Genomic DNA, 19727 nt, shown 5'->3' on the forward strand with positions numbered 1-19727 from the left:
GCAGTATGCTCAGTGAACCAGACAGAGTAAAAAAAAAAAAAACTAAACAGGATCACAAAACCCCATGTGTCAGTTGCAAAAACAGCAGGTACACAATGGTATCAATTAGGTAAAATCCTGCAAAAGGTAGAAAATGATAAATATACACCTACAGAGGAAGAGGCTTGGGCACAGGGTAAAAGAACAGGGTGCATGAGATACACACTGGGCTGGGTGATAAGAACTACACCCAACGCTCATTTGCACGACAGCACACAAGAATGAGAAATTCTCTTGCTGGAAGAAGAGCCAGCACTTAAAAGTTTACCTTCTACACTGTGGTCGAATGTGGGATTAATAAAAAACGCAGACTCAGTAACAGTACAGACTGTTTCATCCCACAGGCCCATTAAACCACAATACCCCTTATCTAAGGAAGCAACAGAAGGGATTAAGCCAGTGATATGAAAAGATATGGAAAAAGCAGGAATTCTAATAAAAATTCTAATTCTCTTCTCTCTGGCTCTCAGCGAAGGCGGTCGCACTTTTCTCCTCTCCTCCTCACCCTTATCTTCCCTGCTTAGCCTCTATGTCCTTGTCTTGTCTCGTGTGCATTACTTTCCCTGGAATAGACTCACACGGTCATTCTCTAAAACCTAAAAGAGAATTATGGATTTGATCAACTGGTCTCTGAATGCTATTGACACCCTTTTCTCAATGAGAAGTCTGGGCTCGGGAGAGCCTGAGTGCCCTGGAGGGACTTTCCCTGCACGATGGACGGGTGGCAGAACTGGAGGGTCATGTGTCTGGCGGGACTGTCGATCGAGGACGCTGAAGATATCTATTCGGAACCGTGATAACAGGGTTCGTGCATATCGGAGTTGGCTTGGCCCTGGTTTATCGGAGAAATAAGAGAGCGGAACCGGCTGTTCAAACCCCCCCCCCCAAGGCTGCCCGCTGGAATTGAAGCGATGGGACGAGGCGCGACCTCTCACAACGAACGTAATATGGTCAACACCTTGGAGACGCTTACAGCTGCTGTGAAGGCTCAAAGCAACAACATTGAGCGTATGGGGGGATACATCAGAGAGAGGCCTGCTCAAAATGGGACCCTTGAGCGACAGTTGGAAGACATTACGGAATGGATCACTGCAGCTGTGAGGTCTCAGAATCAAAAGAATGACAACACCATGGAACAGAAGTTTGATACCATCATGGGGAGGCTCGTGGCTCTCCAACGGGAGATCGAGAGGCCAGTGTCGGAGTTTTAGTAAGTAAGTAAGTAAGTAAAATTTATTTATATAGCACATTTCACAGATAAAAATCACAAAGTGCTTTACAGTAAGATCAGACATACAAGTAAAAATTAATTAAATTAATTAAAAGCCCGTTTTTTTTATAAAAATGTCTTCAGCTGCTTTTTAAAGGAGTCAGTAGAGTCTAGACAGCGTAAAGACAACGGCAGAGAGTTCCACAGCCTAGGTGCCAGTGCCTGAAAAGCTCGATCCCCACGTGTTTTAAATCTAGTACGTTAGGGCAGCCTGAAAATTCTCCTGGGCTGCTCGCATGGAAATTTACAAAATCAACATTGAGATTGCGGACCCCCATAACGGCGCTAGCTGCAGGCCCAAGGCTGGAGCCGAACAATCACTCCCTGATAACGACTGTGTTACAGCTATTCTTCCCGTCCCATGCAAGGACACCTGGATTGGCTGGAGGACTGTTTACTTAGCCTGATAGGCCGAAGGACACTGTCTCAGCTAAACTATGGACACGCACACACATACATATACACTGATAAGCACTCACTATGTCTGTGAAGGTTCTCAGTCATCCAGGTCATCGTAGTCAAAGGAGCTTGCAAAGAAAAGCGTCTGGACTTCTTTAAGTTACTTGAAGACGTTTCACCTCTCATCCGAGAAGCTTCTTCAGTTCTAAGGTCAAATGGTGGAGAGTCCCAGATATAAACCTAGTGGGAGTATCCCCCCCCACAGAGGGACAAAAGGACCCCCTGATGATCCTCTAATCGCCTGAGCCAAGGTGTGAAACTGGGTGTGGGCCCCAATCAGCCAGAGTTTCGGGTGAGTTCATTGTGAAACCTGGCCCCACCTTATCATGCGAATTCCTGAGATCAGATGGCCCAGGATGTGAGTGGGCGTTAAGGCGTCTGGGAAGGGATCTCAAAACTGGATTATAGATGGCAGAGAGTTGGTGTCGTAAACCCCTGCCTCTGTTCAAAGATGGTCGCGCACAGTGGACATAGATGGCTTCTTTCACTCCTCTTTCAAACCATCTGTCCTCTGTCCAAAATGTGAACATTGGCATCCTCGAAAGAGTGTCCTTTATCCTTAAGATGCAGACTCACTCACTCATCCCCCCTCCCTTTCCAACGCCAAAAAACTCTCGCGATCCCCGCAGCCCCCTTAACCTAATCCTTAGAAACATAAGCAGGGAAAACTCCTTAAAAAACCCTCCGCGTTTTCTCTAAAACCCTAGAATAACTTGTTAGGTACCCCCTCTATTCCCAAAACCTTATATTCGATAACAGGGGAAATCCTGAAAAAAATCCTTAGTCTTTTCTCAAATTAAGCGCCCCGCGGCTCCCGCCCACCGAACAAAGTCAAAACTCCTTTAAAAAATCCTCTGCGATTTCTCCAAAACCCTAGAATAACTTGTTAGCTACCCTCTATTCCCAAAAGCCTTATAATCCAAAACAGGGGGAAAAGTCCTTAGTCTTTTTTTCTTCAAAAGCTTCCCTCTTACTAGCAACCTCTAAAATTCAACGCACAGTCTAAGTTCTACCTCGCTCTTAATCGCCGACCTGCAACTGCTTCCAGAGCAGAGCACAATTTTTTCCTGCTTGTTCGCTCCCCGCTCTGCTCCCGAATGCACTGCTTACCTCGTTTGAAAATTTCCGCCGGAGACCAACTCTGCTAATTCGCCCCGCTGCCAATCACATAACAATGGCACGGCTCCCTTCGCACCCCGGTTAGCCAATCGGCTCCAGGTCCGATTTTATGATCTCCCGCTGAGGTTAAGACTGCCGTCGAGCTCCCAGAAGACCTCTGACTTCAGACATATCAACAACTGGCGCCGCTCAGACTGCTTGTGAGCTCGCTACAGCCACGAAACCAGGGATCAACAACAACTGCCTTCGCGTGCCCTATGTGCATATCACTCGGTAAGTGTTAATCTTCCCCGTCTTACTACATTTTCGCATTTTCCTTTTTACCATTCTGTCAAAAAAGCTTTTTCCATCTTCAAAAGCCATGCAAATAGGCTCTGTAACACTTGGAATACACTTTTCAAAAATATATACAGTGGGGCAAAAAAGTATTTAGTCAGCCACCGGTTGTGCAAGTTCCCCCACTTAAAATGATGACAGAGGTCAGTAATTTGCACCAGAGGTACACTTCAACTGTGAGACACAGAATGTGGGGGAAAAAAAAAAAAAATCCATGAATTCACATGGTAGGATTTGTAAAGAATTTATTCGTAAATCAGGGTGGAAAATAAGTATTTGGTCACCTCAAACAAGGAAAATCTCTGGCTCTCACAGACCTGTAACGTCTTCTGTAAGAAGCTTTTCTGTCCCCCACTCGTTACCTGTATGAATGGCACCTGCTTGAACTCATCATCTGTACAAAAGACACCTGTCCACAGCCTCAAACAGTCAGACTCCAAACTCCGCCATGGCCAAGACCAAAGAGACTAAATACTTTTTTGCCCCACTGTATAACCTCGCCTCTAACGCTCAGAGCTAAAAAGTGCATTTGTACACTAAACTATAGCAGCGATCATGTCCTCATCAGGTACCTCATTTTTCTCACTCTTGTTCATATAATGTTTATATTTTACCGTTTTTCCCGTTTGTAAATATTCGTTATTTCTTTTCAGACTCTGAGATAAGCGTGCTCAACTCGTCTCTTTTTGGTTCTCTCGATCAAATTGGTAGGTTTGGTTCATTGTTGTTCTCCCTCTTAACAGCTAATTGTACAAGAAAAACAAAACATTTACCCTCTTTTTCATTTTTATCAAACTTTCTAGATATCTCAGACTTGGACACCTTTATTTTTTCGAGTTCGCCGAATTCTTCTCCACCAGTGCTTGAGCGATCCACAGGCAAGAACATCCGTCTCTCCACACGCGATAGACAGCATCTGCTCTCTACGCTAGATCGCCCCACTTCATCTGGCCCCAGGTCCATCCCCGCCGGAGCTTGTTCTCTCCCGCGACCCTCTGGGAAAAACTTGCGCCTGTCCGCCGGAGACAGGCAAGATTTGCTCTCCGATCTCACTCCCGATGCTCCAGCCAATCAGAGCCCCAGAAACGCTTCTTATTCTCCGCCATCAGACACACGAAATGCACCGCGCCTGCCTTTGAGACCCAATCACGGTCAGTCTCTCTAGGTTCTCGCTTTTTTCTCATTTTATAAAAACTATCCCTTTTCTATTTAACTTTACTAACTGTTTGTATCTTACCCTCAAATTCTCAGAGCATCTCAGAAGGAGGAATAGCAGGACCGGTAGGATCGCAAGGACAACGAGGACAAGGCGAACACGCACACGGAGGCAGCTCGCTTCAATCGCTCTTCGCGCGGTATCTCTGTTCGCTGAATTAGTTCAGCTCATCTTATAAAAAGTTTGTGGTTTTTTTCCATTTTGCTTTTTCAAACAAACTGTCTTTTGTGGTTTTGTTCTTTTAATATATTCCTGTTAAACAATAATAATAAAAAAAATGGATAACCAGGAACAAGATATTACAGACCCATTTCTTGCTTTAGAAACAGCGTTCGCTAGGTTAAATGAAAATACACAGCATTCTCAGATTACATATTCACAAAACAGTGAGCAACCTGAGGTGATCAATAATGATCCTTTAGAATTGCTTAATTTAGCTCTTGCCCGATTAGCGCCCAATGAAAGGGCCTTTCAAAATAATTCTTTGAGTTTTGGAGTGGATCATGATGAGATCCAAACAGAGTCAGACGCGGCTCATTCACAAATGAGTCTGACACAAAACATCTCTTCTGATCCGTTTTTAGCAATTAATAGAGCTTTAGAAGCTTTGGCCCAGATACAAAATGAGGTCCAAATACCACCGAGTTATTGAGTCAAATAAACAGGTTAAATCAAAATAGTTTGATTCTCAAAGCCAGCATTCGCTAGTCTTTTCCCCAGACAATGCGTGTCCCAACGAACCGCTCAGCCGCAGCCCACCGCTACAGCTGTCAACCACTTTCAATGACTAATCATCATCAATCACTCAGCTCTCCCGCAGACATTGTCTCTGCGAACGACCCACTTAACCCAGTAAACCATGCTCACTCCTTTCAACAAGGGGGTAATCCAGACCAGAGTTGTGCCAGTAATTCAGCACAACCCTCTATAGTCGTTAGAAATAAATTAATAACGTTGAAATTAGAGAAATTTTGAATTTTCCTCCTCCAAACGATATACCCGACTATGCGCATTATTATCAAGGCGTAATGTCGAGTCCACGTGAAATATCAAACAGGCTTTTCTCTCACGCACGTCCAGGTGATCATATCCAGTTAGAATTGATAGGCCAGCAGTTACAAAATAATGTTTCAGTGATTTTACGTGATAATCATGATTTATCTGAATTTGAAAATTTATTCTTGAGAGCGGTACAGTCAAACTGGTCAGTAATGTGTGATGGTTCGCTGGCGGTTGTAGCTCAGATTGTTAGACCCCCAAATGGGAGTGGGAAAAGATTGCTTAAACACATACTCGACAGCGATTGTGAAAAAGAAAAGACGTTTTTTTATATGTGGTCCATAACCCCGCGAATAAGTTATGTTTTGCTACAAGTCTTGCTCACCTTCTGCAACCCGATTTTAATGACTATCAAGCACAAACTTTGCTAGAGAAATTCAACAAAAAGCTGGTCTAAATGATCAAATGCCTGTTGGGTTTAATCAAATAATTACATTTGAAAGGTTACTAGGATGTAAAATTATAGTATTTTACCGTAACGAGCATGATCGCACCCTTTGTAAATTTCAGACTAGTACAGTGAATAGCGCAAAAGCGCTGTTTATTTTTATTTGACAATTACTACGCTATCAAAAATCTAAAAGGATTTTTGGGCACAGCGTATTTGTGTACTCATTGTTACATAGGCTTTAACCATGTGTTATCCCATTTCTGCTCTGCTCAGTCTGTATGCAGCCTGACTGCAACGATCATTTCCTCTCGCCTATTGTATGTACCGATTGTAATCGCACCTGTAGATCTCCTTATTGTTTTGAGAGCCATAAAAAACTCGTTGAGAGGCGTCAAAGGTCCGCCAGCAACTGCGATCTCTATAAGAAATGTATCGAGTGCTCGAGGCTATATTGTTTAGCAGCACGTGAAAAACCTCACAAATGCCAAAAGAGAAAATGCCCAATCTTTCGTCAGGAAATCTCTAGTGATCATCAAACACATCAGTGCTATATGCAGGTTTACAACGCGAAACAAAACATAATAACAAGTTGATTTTTTATGATTTTGAAACGTTTGTTAACGAACACGGTGAGCACAGCCCTTTTCTGGTGTGTACAAAAACATCAGATGGTAAATCTTGGAGCTCTCAGGGCGAGCATTGCATTGAAAACTTTCTTGCTCATTTTAGACGCCCCCTCTTCAATCTTTATCGCTCATAATGCAAAGGGTTTCGATGCGTACATTATCCTTCGCGGGTTAGTTAGGCGAGGATTAAAACCAAACTTGATAATGCAAGGTTCCAAAGTGATCAGTGATTACAATAATCAGACTGATTGCTGACAAAAAGATCAAAACTTTGAAAAAGAGAGACAATCAACCAATCTGGAGGGTTTTTACTGCCGTTATTAGGGGCTGCAATCCCTTTCATAAGCAGTCTGATAGCAAACAGGTGAAAATGGAACATGTGCAAAAGATGTTTTTGGTACCCCAACACCAGTTGGACTTAATAAAACAGCAGCAGCAGCTGCAGCACGCAGGCAGCATCAGACAACAGGCTCAGAACGAGTTGGACAAAGAGATGCTTCAAGTGGTACAAGATTCTGACAGATGTGTATGAGAAGGCTAAAAAAATACGGCGATATTCTCCAAAGATACCTCACGCTTGTGAGACAAGGTGTTTGTGAAAAGAATGTATTGTCTTTATCACTACCTGAACAATTTAACAGGGATGTGCAACCCCAGTTGGCGGATACATTGCCTGTTCGTGGTGATGCGGGGGTGAGGGATCTTGTTGCGGAGAATGTTTTAACACACATACCTAAAAGGAGTAGGAGGAATGCAGAACTTATTCTGTCAGTGGTGAGCTGTTCGCCAGACTTGATCTCTTACAATGACAAAGGCAAAATTGTTGTTGATAAACACACCATCCCTGGTTCACACATTTATGATCTAATTAAAGCCGTCACAACCACACACACCTTCTGAGGGTTTGAGACCCATCGGTTGGTCAGAGTTTTTGAAAGCTGTCTCAGATTTAAATGTACCGTTATCAGCCATATCTAACACAGGCATACATTAAGGGGGGGGGGGGGGTCCTGTAGAGTGATTGGATATTTAATTCAAGCTTTGTCCTATCACAGCTGAAATTGTTTTTCTGCATATTCCAAAAATGTAATATGCTCCTTAGGTCAGTGAAAGTGTGTTGCTATAGTATTTTGAGTGAGTGAGTGAGAGATTCTGCAAACTGGCTATTAATTTCCAAGATGTCACAGGTTTGATAACTACAAAGCCATGTTCACTTGTAACTGGTAAGTACAGGCAACATTTCTGTGACTTTTATTTTCTTCAAATAACAGTCTTAATAATTTATGTACTTTTTAAAATGAGATATCCATCACAGTACATAAATGCAGATGACAGCTGTCTGTATTTGGTCGATCCTTAAAGAAATTCTCTGGAGCAGGAAGAGTCTGACCATGCAACCAAAAGATTCCGGTAATTATGCATTATTACCTGTATATTATGATAACAATATTAGGTACTCTGTAATGTCACTAGAAACGTGACAGGACCAAGGGCTGAATCTAAAGCGAATCAGGTACTTTCAAACCACGTAATATAATTTTTTTCAATTAGTAGCTTAATAAACTACACTACAGCAGAAAAATAAAGATGAATAAATAATTGTTAGAACACAGAATGTCATCTTACATTGATTACAAAGAAGGATTAGCATGTGAATAGTGGACTGGCATGTTTATGGAGGACACATTTTAACACAAGATGTGTTTTTTTTGGGATTTAAATGTTTCTGACATATTGTTGTCTTTTGTTGCAGACACCAAGTGTTGAGATCCTGTCTCAACCTACAGACCAAGTAGTGAGTGACAGACACTTCATTCTTCCAACAGGTTGCACATTTTTCAAGTATGTGTGTCAGTTGGGCCTAGTGCATAAATGCAATGCCCTGTGATTGTATTAAAACAATCAGTTTGAGTGAAGGTTTCTCAATGTAAACATTAGAATTACTTGTTTGTGAATATCTTAGCAGAAAGAAATTGGCTATACCATTTGTTAGTCCAAACTTTCCCTTAAAGCATCAAATTGATCTTTATTCTGACCAAATTTGATATTTTTGTCCTATTTGTCACCTAACCTCACGCTGATTGGTTTATACACTCAACAAAAATATAAACGCAACACCTTTGTTTCTGCTCCGATTTGACATGGGATGGACATAAAGACCTAAAAGTCACTCCAGATACACAATATTACCATCCCTCCCAAACATTGTTCACAAATCAGTTTAAATGTGTGATAGTGAGCACTTCTGCTTTGCTGAGATAATCCATCCCACCTCACAGGTGTGCCACATCAAGATGCTGATCTGACATCATGAGTAGTGCACAGGTGTACCTCAGACTGCCCACAACAAAAGGCCACCCTGGAATGTGCAGTTTTGTCTCACAGCAAAATGCCACAGATGCCACAAGCAATGAGGGAGCGTGCAATTGGCATGCTGACAGCAGGAATGTCAACCAGATCTGTTGCCCGTGCATTGAATGTCCATCCCTCAACCATAAGCCGTCTCCACAGGCGTTTCCGAGAATATGGCAGCACATCCAACCGGCCTCACAACCGCAGACCTCGTGTAACCACACCAGCCCAGGACCTCCACATCCAGCAGGTTCACCTCCAAGAACGTCTGAGACCAGCCACTCAGACAGCTGCTGGAACAATTGGTGTGCATAACCAAACAATTTCTGCACAAACTGTCAGAAACCGTCTCAGGGAGGCTCAACTGCATGCTCGCCGTCCTCATCGGGGTCTTGACCTGACTCCAGCTCGTCGCCGCAACAGACTTGTGTGGGCAAATGCTCACATCCGATGGCGTCTGGCACGTTGGAGAGGTGTTCTCTTCACGGATGAATCTCGGTTCACATTGTTCAGGGCAGATGGCAGACAGCGTGTGTGGCGTCGTGTGGGTGAGCGCATTGCTGATGTCAATGTTGTGGATCGAGTGGCCCATGGTGGTGGTGGGGTTATGGTATGGGCAGGCATCTGTTATGGACGAAGAACACGAGTGCATTTCATTGATGGCATTCTGAATGCACAGAGATACCGTGATGAGATCCTGAGGCCCATTGTTGTGCCATACATCCATGAACACCACCTCATGTTCCAGCAAGATAATGCACGGCCCCATGTTGCAAGGATCTGTACACAGTTCTTGGATGCTGAAAATGTCCCAGTTCTTGCATGGCCAGCATACTCACCGGACATGTCACCCAATGAGCATGTTTGGGATGTGCTTGACCGGTGTATACGACAGCGTGTACCAGTTCCCACTAATATCCAACAACTTCGCACAGCCATTGAAGAGGAGTGGACCAACATTCCACAATTGACAATCTGATAAACTCCATGCGAAGACTATGTGTTGCACTGCATGAGGCAAATGGTGGTCACACCAGATACTGACCGGTTCTGAGTCCCCAGACCACCAATAAAGCAAAAAACTGCACATTCCAGGGTGGCCTTTTATTGTGGGTAGTATAAGGTACACCTGTGCACTACTCATGATGTCAGATCAGCATCTTGATGTGGCACACCTGTGAGGTGGGATGGATTATCTCAGCAAAGCAGAAGTGCTCACTATCACACATTTAAACTGATTTGTGAACAATGTTTGGGAGGGATGGTAATATTGTGTATCTGGAGTGACTTTTAGGTCTTTATGTCCATCCCATGTCAAATCGGAGCAGAAACAAAGGTGTTGCGTTTATATTTTTGTTTAGTGTATGATTGGATTTCTTGGGAAATGGATTGCTTTACATCAGTGTTGAGAGCTCTTTTGACAACAGCAGGAGAAGTTAGAAGTCAGGAACATGGACTCCATGTTCAGTCATGTATTCATAAGAACATTCCGTATTCACATTATTAACTAGAATATTGTCTTTCTTGCTTTCGCATTGAGATGTTTTTTGTTTCCATTTATGACAGCTGGGAAGGTGAGAAGCAAGTGGACAAATGATGAAGTGAAGGCTGTTGAGCAGCACACGTTTCATTTCATAACAAGCTGCAAAGTACCAGGTAAAAAGGTATGTGACTCCTGCCTCCAAGCAGAGCCGGCAGCTCTGAAAGGCAGAGACTGGGTTGCCGTAAAGTACTACATCAACAACAACAGGATGATAGCATTAAAAAGAAAAATGAATAGATAGAACTATAAAATGCAGGTTCAGGTGGAATGCTGTATCAGTTAAAATTAACTTTACTTTCATTTAATTTTAAATTTGTCTTTAAGTCTATTGCGTTGGTCGTAAGTTGCTCAGTCCTTTCCTGGGTCTGTTTTTAGTTTAAACAAGCAAGAGAGCCCTAGCCAAAATCTCAACAGATGGGCATGTTACTGGACGCATGGGTCACACTTTGTGATTCCCATGCCTCTAGGACCTTCGGAAAAGCATGTACCCATTTGTCACATGTTTGTCATTCGTACCGATATATCATGAAAACAGGTATGTGTCTGTGCGTGTTGGTGTCCTGGTTTCTGTGGATTCCGGGACCCTTTGGAGCTACTTAGAGTGGCTGAGCTTCCGTCAATGCTGGATCGTGAGAATCTGCCAGTGTAGTCCGTGAGCTTAGATGTTTTAAAGTGTTTGTTTGCCACTGGTGAAAAGTTTCTAATGGCTGTTTCTGTGGTTTCCAGCAGGATCATTGACATGAGGGGACAAAGCAAGCAACACAGTATTTGGTAACAAAGGGAGCGGAAACAGATCACTATCACTGGCAGAAGACACTGCACGTGCACGTACACACACACACACACACACACACACACACACACACACACACACACACACACACACACCTGGAGCATGCACAGGATTCAAGGATGAATATTCATACCAGAGAGTCCTGCATTTGGGTCCTACTCTGTGAGAGTTTATATTTTCAGAGAAATACTTTGAAAATGTGCAACCAGGTCAAGGTGTTCACCTGGGATCCGAAAGAGGAAGTGGTTAAACCACTTATTACAAAGTGTAGTAAAGTGGCAGCCATCACCGATGGGGAGATGGTAGTAAAAACAACATGTCTGATGAGTTTCTCCAAAGTGGGGGTCTCCTATATAATTAAGGGGCATGAACTAAGAGATAAAGCTCCCCCTAAAGACATAGACATCACTGCACGGACCCAGTTTTTCAAGGCACCTGCCCGTCTTTTTGCAGAAGAAGACGTTCTTGTAAAAGCTGAGGATCTTTTACATCCCCTGGCTCCTGTGACTAACCTTAAGAGGAGCTCAACAAATGTGGGGCTTATAACAATAGAACGGGAGGTTAGTATTTGTGCAGCCATCAGAATTGATATTGCTTTAGGTTTTAGAAGCCATTAGTGTTTTTATGCATTTAGAAGTAATATCAATCATTTGTTTTCAAACAGATGCTAAATTGTGTCCAAAGAAAGGTTTGACCTGACTGTTTTGTTCCCCTGTTACGCTCTGGCTGCTACATGTTTTTCTTCTACTCCCTCCTCAGTGTTTGGCAGTGAAGAAGGAAACGAGTTCCTATTATCACACACACACACAAAAAAAAAAAAAAAAAAAAAAAAAAAAAAAGTCAATGGGAGTATGGAAGTATTTTTGGTTTGTGTGTCGTTGAGAATGTTTAAAAAAAAAAAAAGAATTATAGATTAGAAATGGGAGGGGGGGTTGAACAGCAGTTTAAAGAGTTTTCAAATGTGACGTATTTATATGAAAAGAATTGTAATAAAGAGTTGGAAATGCATACAGTGTTGTGTTTATGAAATGAAACTGAAAAGCATGGTTAATACAACAGTCTTTAAAGAACCGTTAGATGCAGGCTGTGTAGCTATACCAGGGGTCGGCAACCTGCATGCGGCTCTTTAGTGTTTATACTGCGGCTCCGTGGTTTGGGAAAACTGTAAAAGTATTTAGCTGAAGTGTATTTTATTTGTGCTATTTCTTTTTTAACTTTTAGTTCTAAATGAGAAGATTATCATGATCTTGAAATATAAAAATAAAATGATATTTTATTTTTCATCGCTCAAAATAATTAAATGATTTTTAAATAATTTTTCAGTCACACTCGCAGAAGCCGGTATATCTGCCGAAACGACGTGCATTTATCGAGACTTTCAGTATGGAGAAATGTAAAAAAAAAAAGAAAATTATCTGAAGAAGATTTAATGATGCCTGGGTAGATTTATTTGCATTTACTTCTGACGAGAGCGGCCTACCATGCCTAATTTGTGGATTGTCGAAACAAAAACCGCTCACACCTCACAGACGACAGCTTGCAGTCCTACGTAAAGACGAAAGTGACTTCGTACAGCCCCTGTCCGCCGACGCTGTGCGCAGAGGTTTAGGAGCAGGAGTCCCATTGTAAACTACGGCAGACCCAATGATGTTTGCATGAACATCCTTTTCAGCTTCTCTTTATTGACCACTTTTCACACATGCAGCTGGCTTTAGCTTTCCAGCACACAGCCCGACACATAACACAACAGCAGAGAGCACAGACTTTAAGGCGGCGAGGAGTGATTGCGGATGACGCTCAGGTGCGACCACCTCTCCTGCAGCAGCACTGCAGGCCACGCCCCGCCATACACATTAACCAGGTAAAAAATATTTATGCAGATATTTTGCGAATATTATTTATTTTTTAGGAGCATAGTGCTTTTCTCCAATTATTTTTAAAATTCAGGTCAAGGCTCTACACACTCCGAAAGCCCAAAGGCGATATAAGGATCAGTTTTTGTTTGCTACATGGATAATTTAAGTTCAGCTTCTCAATTCATTTAAAAGAGACCTTCAACTGGATGTTTTTATTTTTTGTTATAATTTTTTAAAGCGTTAAAAATGTGTTCATTAGATAAATAAAATTTAATTTACTTTGTAGTCTTTCATGGATTTCATAAGCAACACACTATAGTTTTTTTTTTATACAAAGCATAAAAGGTAAAAACAACCAGTGTGCATTGTTAGTCTTCATTTTAGATGTCAAAAAGTATTTGCGGCTCCCAGTGTTTTCTTTTCCGTGCAAACCGGGTACAAATGGCTCTTTGGGTCTTAAAGGTTGCTGACCCTTGAGCTAGACAAATGTTACACAAGGACTACTTGGATGGGGAACAAGGGCAACAGTTGCCCATCTGGTCAACATGAAACATTTGTGAGTGGGTGAGGGTTATGTTTTTGTGGCAGGATGAGAAGATGAAAAATGTTTGCAAAACAAGAATATCAGAAATAGAAATCAAGATCAAAAGGTTAATGTTTTATATTATTAAAGAGGCAGGTCTATCAAAATTATGCATGGAAAACATGCATTCAGTGATGTGTAGAAGTAGAAAAATTCCTACTGAATGTTATCTGTAATGTGAAAATATTTAAAAACAAATGCAATAATTATGCTTTGGATATAATTGAATTATGTTTTCAGTCCAGAAAGCTTTGACCTGACTTGCATTCCCCTAAAGAGGTCCAGGGGATGAGGGAAAACAACAAAAAGGTATCCAGGATGGAAGAGGAGACAGGGAAGCAAAATGGTTAAATTTGAGTGTCCTAAAATAAGCAAAAACAGACAGACAAGCCACTATCACCTTTTTAAAGAAAGAAGGGGAAGGGAAAAACCCTAAACAGACTCCTCTCCACAGAGCAGGAGCACTCAACCACCACACACACAGATCAAGCCTCTCTAGCACGAGAGCTCGCCTTTCTCTGGCCTTAAGTACTCTTTATTGCTGATGGGAGTCAGCTGAATAAAACAAGGTGGCACCTAAGGCAGGAGAGATGGCAGGACACACCTACACGAGGGCAATTTCAGGAGGGGGCTCTGCGAGGGCTGTAACACCATCTCCCATAAATACAAACCAGTAGTTTGTCACAGAAGGTCCTTCACATTGCAGTAATCAAACCAATTAATTATACCTGCAATCGTTTCACCACCAAATTGTAAATATGAAGTGGCAACCCCTAATCCTACCCCTACTCAAGTAAATTTAAGTAAATGTAAGTGTTTTACAAAAAAAAAAAAAAAAGGTACTTTTATTGCACCATGTTCACTCATGAGCTGCTGTAACATAAATTAAATGGCTGAATTGCCACCTCAGCATGCAGTCAAGAGTGTTGCTAATGACCTGCTAATTGTATTCAGGTGCAACTAGATTGTGTTTTCTGCAACATAAGAATAAAACAGTAAAAAAATGAAAATTCAAAAAATAATTTTTGTTAATGAAGGACTGAAATTGTCAAGGTGTGTGCTGTGGCAGACAGAAGGAAGAACCCAAATGCAGGATTCGGAACACGGAAAAGTAATCTTAAAACTTCGGACATGGCTTCTACATTCTACACCAGCGGTCCCCAACCTTTTTTGCGCCACGGACCGGTTTATGCCCGCCAATATTTTCACGGACCGGCCTTTAAGGTGTTGCGGATAAATACAACAAAATAAAAGTAGTACCGGTACCGAAAAAAAATAACATTTATTCATAACAAAAGACCCAGGAAGACCGAGTTAACGATACAAAGAGTAACAAAATAACGCTGAAAACCAATAAAAACCATACGTTTCAGACCTGAGCCTCTACTCTCGCGGCCCGGTACCAAACGACTCACAGACCGGTACCGGTCAGAGACCTGGGGGTTGGGGACCGCTGTTCTACACAGATGCTCTCATAACCCAAATCCAGTCGGTTTTGTAAATTATTTAAAAAAATAAAATTATGAATGCTGTATGTATTTTGTTCATTCCTAAGTTGTGAGTCTACACCAACTAAAATACTTTATTTAGTTATTAACATTCGAAATGATGAAGGCACTTAAAAAGTAACACAAAATTAGCTGCCTTTCCAGAAACTTAAGGTTTTGTGAGGGCACAAACACGTTTAGTCTTTCCCTCCTAGGCTTTAAGACTTGTGATTGGGCAACATTTTGTTTTTAGTGTTTACATGTGGAGATATTTTTTTCAAAACTGCATGCGTGGACAGGATTTAAACCCCCCCCCCCCAGAAAAGCTCAGTTTTCAAAAATACCCATGCACGTGTGGACGTAGCCTAAAATAAACAGGCAGGATTAACGGAAGTATTGGGAACAGGTGGAAACACAGCTGGGACTAATCAAACCTAAAGACACAAGGGGCAGCAAAAGTAGATAGGCATCTGACATAGGCTCTGACTTAGTAAATGTAATTAGTATATCAGAAAGTATGGGTTCTACCTCTTTGCTTTCTGATGTTTTTTGTTTATTTGCAGCTGCCCAGAGAAACTTTACATTTCCATCGACATCAGTTGAGAGCCACGCGCATCGAGATAAAACAATTTTGATTAAATAATGAATTGTAGAATAAATACTCCATTTGTAAATTCATTTTTGAATTCCACATTAAAAAAGTGATTTTTAAAAAATGCTTTTTAAAAACCTCATTTCAAAAACCATTTTCAAATTTAAAAAACTGATTTTCAAAATGTTTTTCTAAATATCTCATCTCATTACAAAAACCATTTTTTAATTCCAATTTAAAAAAAAAAAAAAAACAACTATTTTTGAAAATGCTTTTTAAAAACCTCTTTTCAAAAAAGTTTTCAAATTTCAATTTAAAAGACTGATTTTCAAAAGCCCCATGTCCAAACCCATTTTTGAATTCCAAATTAAACCTATCCGGTTGTTCAGTGATGACGCGACGAATCCTGCTTCCGGGTCTAAAGTAGTCTGCGTTTAATATGGCTTTTGTGTTGTTAACATGTTTAATGTTATGTATTTTCTTCTATTTGATCTCAAAAATCTCCTAAAACAGTCAGTGATCACTGTTGACCTCCCTCGGCTTTTATTACCGCTAATCATTTATTTAAGCTCAGTTTTTAAAACCTTAGGATGTAACTACAGCCCAGCCCATGCAGCAGTATATGAATGACGAACCTCGTATTGTGGATGGATTATCTCAGTTGTTCTCCTGGCTGAAGTTTGGTCCTTTTACAGCATCCTGCCATGCGATTACATTTGTTCCTGACCACCGAGAACACTCACGTTAACTTTTATCGAGTGGAAAAAAAGTTAGCTTGTTTATATTATGCTAAAATAGCTGTGTCGCTAGCGGTCACGTAGCACATCATTATATACCAGCTAGCCCAACTTCAGTAACCCTACAAACATCACTGCTGTTTAGTTTTCTGTCTTCATTTATGCTGGAAGTGATAGCAGAGCTGTACGCTTTAATTTGTTTCCAAAACCCCGCAGTCAGGACATGCTATATTGTATTTAGATAGAAGCTAGCGAGCTAACTCCCTGCTAACTTCTAACTCCGTTAAATGTCATAAATTCCGTTTTCATGGATGCCTGGATGTTAAACTCAATTGTTTTACCTGGTAGAGCAGAACGCTGATCATTTTATTAAAGATGAAAGACTTTAGACAGTTTTTCAACTCTCAGTAATGCCATAGTGATCCCATATGGTAAAAAAATATATTTTAAAATACATTTCAAAATATACAAAAAATGGGCAAAAAATATATGTGCTAAAATACATTTTAAATATATAAATATATTTTAAAATGTATTTTAGCACATATATTTTTTGGCCATTTTTTGTATATTTTGAAATGTATTTCAAAATGTATTTTAAAATACATTTTGAAATATGTTTATGTATTTTGAAATGTTTTTTAGCACATATTTTTTGCCCATTTTTTGTATATTTTGAAATATATTAATAAAATATATTTCAAAATACAATTTAAATTTATTTAAAATCATTCAAAAAAATATAAATTTAACCCTTCATATATTTCTAAGAAAACACATTCACATGTAACATCTGAAAGAAATCTTTATTTGATGTTTAAAACATACATATAGCATATCAATCAAGCAAGGAATATTCATTTTATAAATTTATTCTCATTACATACTCAAACATTCTAAAAGAAACACACACACATATACATATAAGATAAGATAAGATAAGATAGAACTTTATTAATCCCTCGGGTGGGTTCCTCTGGGAAATTCGATTTCCAAAAAAGCACAGCACCGACAGAAGTTACAGAGTTATACACACACACACATACATATATATATATATATATATATATATATATATATATATATATATATATATATATATATAATACAGAGACAATATAAATAAAATATACGAAGGGGATAAATAGAATAAATAGGAATAAAAATAAAAATACAAGTGAATTGCACATTTCAAGTATTGAGTCTATTGCACTGTTGACTATTTACAAAAGTATTGCACAAAAGGTATTGCACAGTGAGGTGAAGAGGCACTACAGCTTAGTTGTTCCCTCCTTTGTCCTCCTGTTTCCCCTCCCTCTCCCCTCCAGAGAGGAGTTAAACAGTCTGATGGCGTGTGGGACAAAGGAGTTTTTAAGTCTGTTAGTTCTTGTCTTTGGGAGAAGCAACCTGTCACTGAACAGACTCTTCTGGTTGTTAATGGCCGTGTGCAGAGGATGCCTGGCATTGTCCATAATGTCCATCAGTTTCTTTAATGTGCTTCATGCCGACCACAGAGCTAGCCCTCCTGATCAGTTTCTCCAGCCTGGATGAGTCCTTCTTTGCTGTGCTGCTCCCCCAGCACACCACAGCATAGAAAAGTACTCCAGCAACCACCGACTGGTAAAACATCCTCAGGAGCTTCCTGCAGATGTTAAAAGACCTCAGCCTCCTGAGGAAGTACAGTCGGCTTTGGGCTTTTTTATACAGGTACTCTGTGTTGCATGACCAGTCCAGTTTATTGTCCACCCACAGCCCGAGGTACTTGTACTTGTTGACCACCTCCACCTCCTCCCCCTCTATCTGAACCGGCAGTGGACCTGCTCTAGACCTCCCGAAGTCCACAACCAGTTCCTTAGTCTTTGAGGTGTTGAGTTGCAGGTGGTTTGTGTGACTCCATGCGACAAAGTTCCTCACCAGACTTCTGTACTCCTCTTCCTGATCATCCCAGATACACCCCATGATGGCTGTGTCGTCTGCAAACTTCTGAATGTGGCATAATTCAGAGTTGTAGCAGAAGTCAGAGGTGTACAGGGTGAAGAGAAGAGGGGACAGCACAGTTCCCTGTGGTGCTCCTGTGCTGCTGACCACTGTGTCAGACGTGATGTCCTTCAGCCTGACGTACTGTGGTCTGTCGGTGAGGTAGTCGGAGATCCAAGCCACCAGGCAGGGGTCCACCTCCATCCTGTTCAGTTTTTCTTGAAGCATACAGGGCCGGATGGTATTAAAGGCACTGGAAAAGTCAAGAAACAGGATCCTGACCGTGCCTTTTCCCCCATCCAGGTGTGAGTGGGCTCTGTGTAGGAGGTACAGGATGGCATCCTCCACTCCGACACCCGCCTTGTATGCAAACTGTAGTGGGTCCTGGGCATGTTGTACCTGTGGTCGGAGGAGGTTGAGGAAGAGCCGCTCTAGAGTCTTCATAAGATGTGACGTCAGTGCCACCGGTCGGAAGTCATTCAGCTCATTGGGCCGGTTCTTTTTGGGGACCGGGACGATGCAGGATGTCTTCCATAGGGCGGGCACTCTCCCCAGTCGCAGACTGAGGTTGAAGACTCGTTGTAGCGGCTCCCCAAGTTCAGCAGCACACGCCTTTAGCATCCTAGGACACACCTTGTCTGGGCCTGCTGCCTTTCTGGGGCGAAGCTTCCTCAGTTGTCTCCTGACCTGATCCACTGTGACACTGGGAGATGTTTGGGAAGAGGGGAGGGGGGGAGATGTCTTGCTGCTGAGAGAGGGATTGGAGGAGGGGGGTGTCATGGTGTCAGGAAGGGGGGGAAGCGAGGGAGGTAGGAGAGTGGGGATTGGACTCTGTAGTGAAGGTGAGGGTGGGGGGGTTGTGGGCTGGTCAAACCTGTTGAAGAAGTTGTTGAGTTCGTTTGCCTTCTCCACAGTCCCCCCCACTGTGCTTTTCTTGGTGTTGTGGCCTGTGATGGTTTTCACACCATTCCAGACCTCCCTCATATTGTTCCTCTCCAACTTCTGCTCCACCTTCCTCCTGTAGGTGTCCTTTGCTTCCCTCAGGCAGCGTTTCACCTCCCGCTGTGCTGCCTTCATCTCCTCCTTCACTTTGCTCCTGAAAGCCTTCTTCTTCATGTTGAGGACAGCTTTGACTTCCTGTGTTACCCACGGTTTGTTATTAGGATAACACCGTACCGTCTTAGCAGGGGCGACCGTGTCCACACAAAAGTTGAGGTAGTCTGTAAGACAGTGTGTCGCCCCCTCTATGTCCTCACCATGTGGGCTCAGGAGCACATCCCAGTCTGTGGTGT

At 41.8% G+C, this 19727-nt stretch overlaps 1 long non-coding RNA gene and 1 pseudogene across 1 annotated transcript in view; both read right to left on the reverse strand.

Annotated features, from left to right (window-relative positions):
- The window catches only part of LOC146710663 (uncharacterized), a 312796-nt gene that overhangs the window by 261461 nt on the left and 31608 nt on the right, over window positions 1-19727 (reverse strand). The gene's annotated exons all lie outside the window — the stretch shown is intronic.
- Window positions 9150-9827, reverse strand: LOC146710674 (uncharacterized; annotated as a pseudogene).

Source organism: Copadichromis virginalis, linkage group LG4 (assembly GCF_057382275.1).
Source record: "Copadichromis virginalis isolate Kocher_CV1m ecotype Utaka linkage group LG4, C_Virginalis_male_GT1.1, whole genome shotgun sequence".
Taxonomy (NCBI): Eukaryota; Metazoa; Chordata; class Actinopteri; order Cichliformes; family Cichlidae; genus Copadichromis; species Copadichromis virginalis.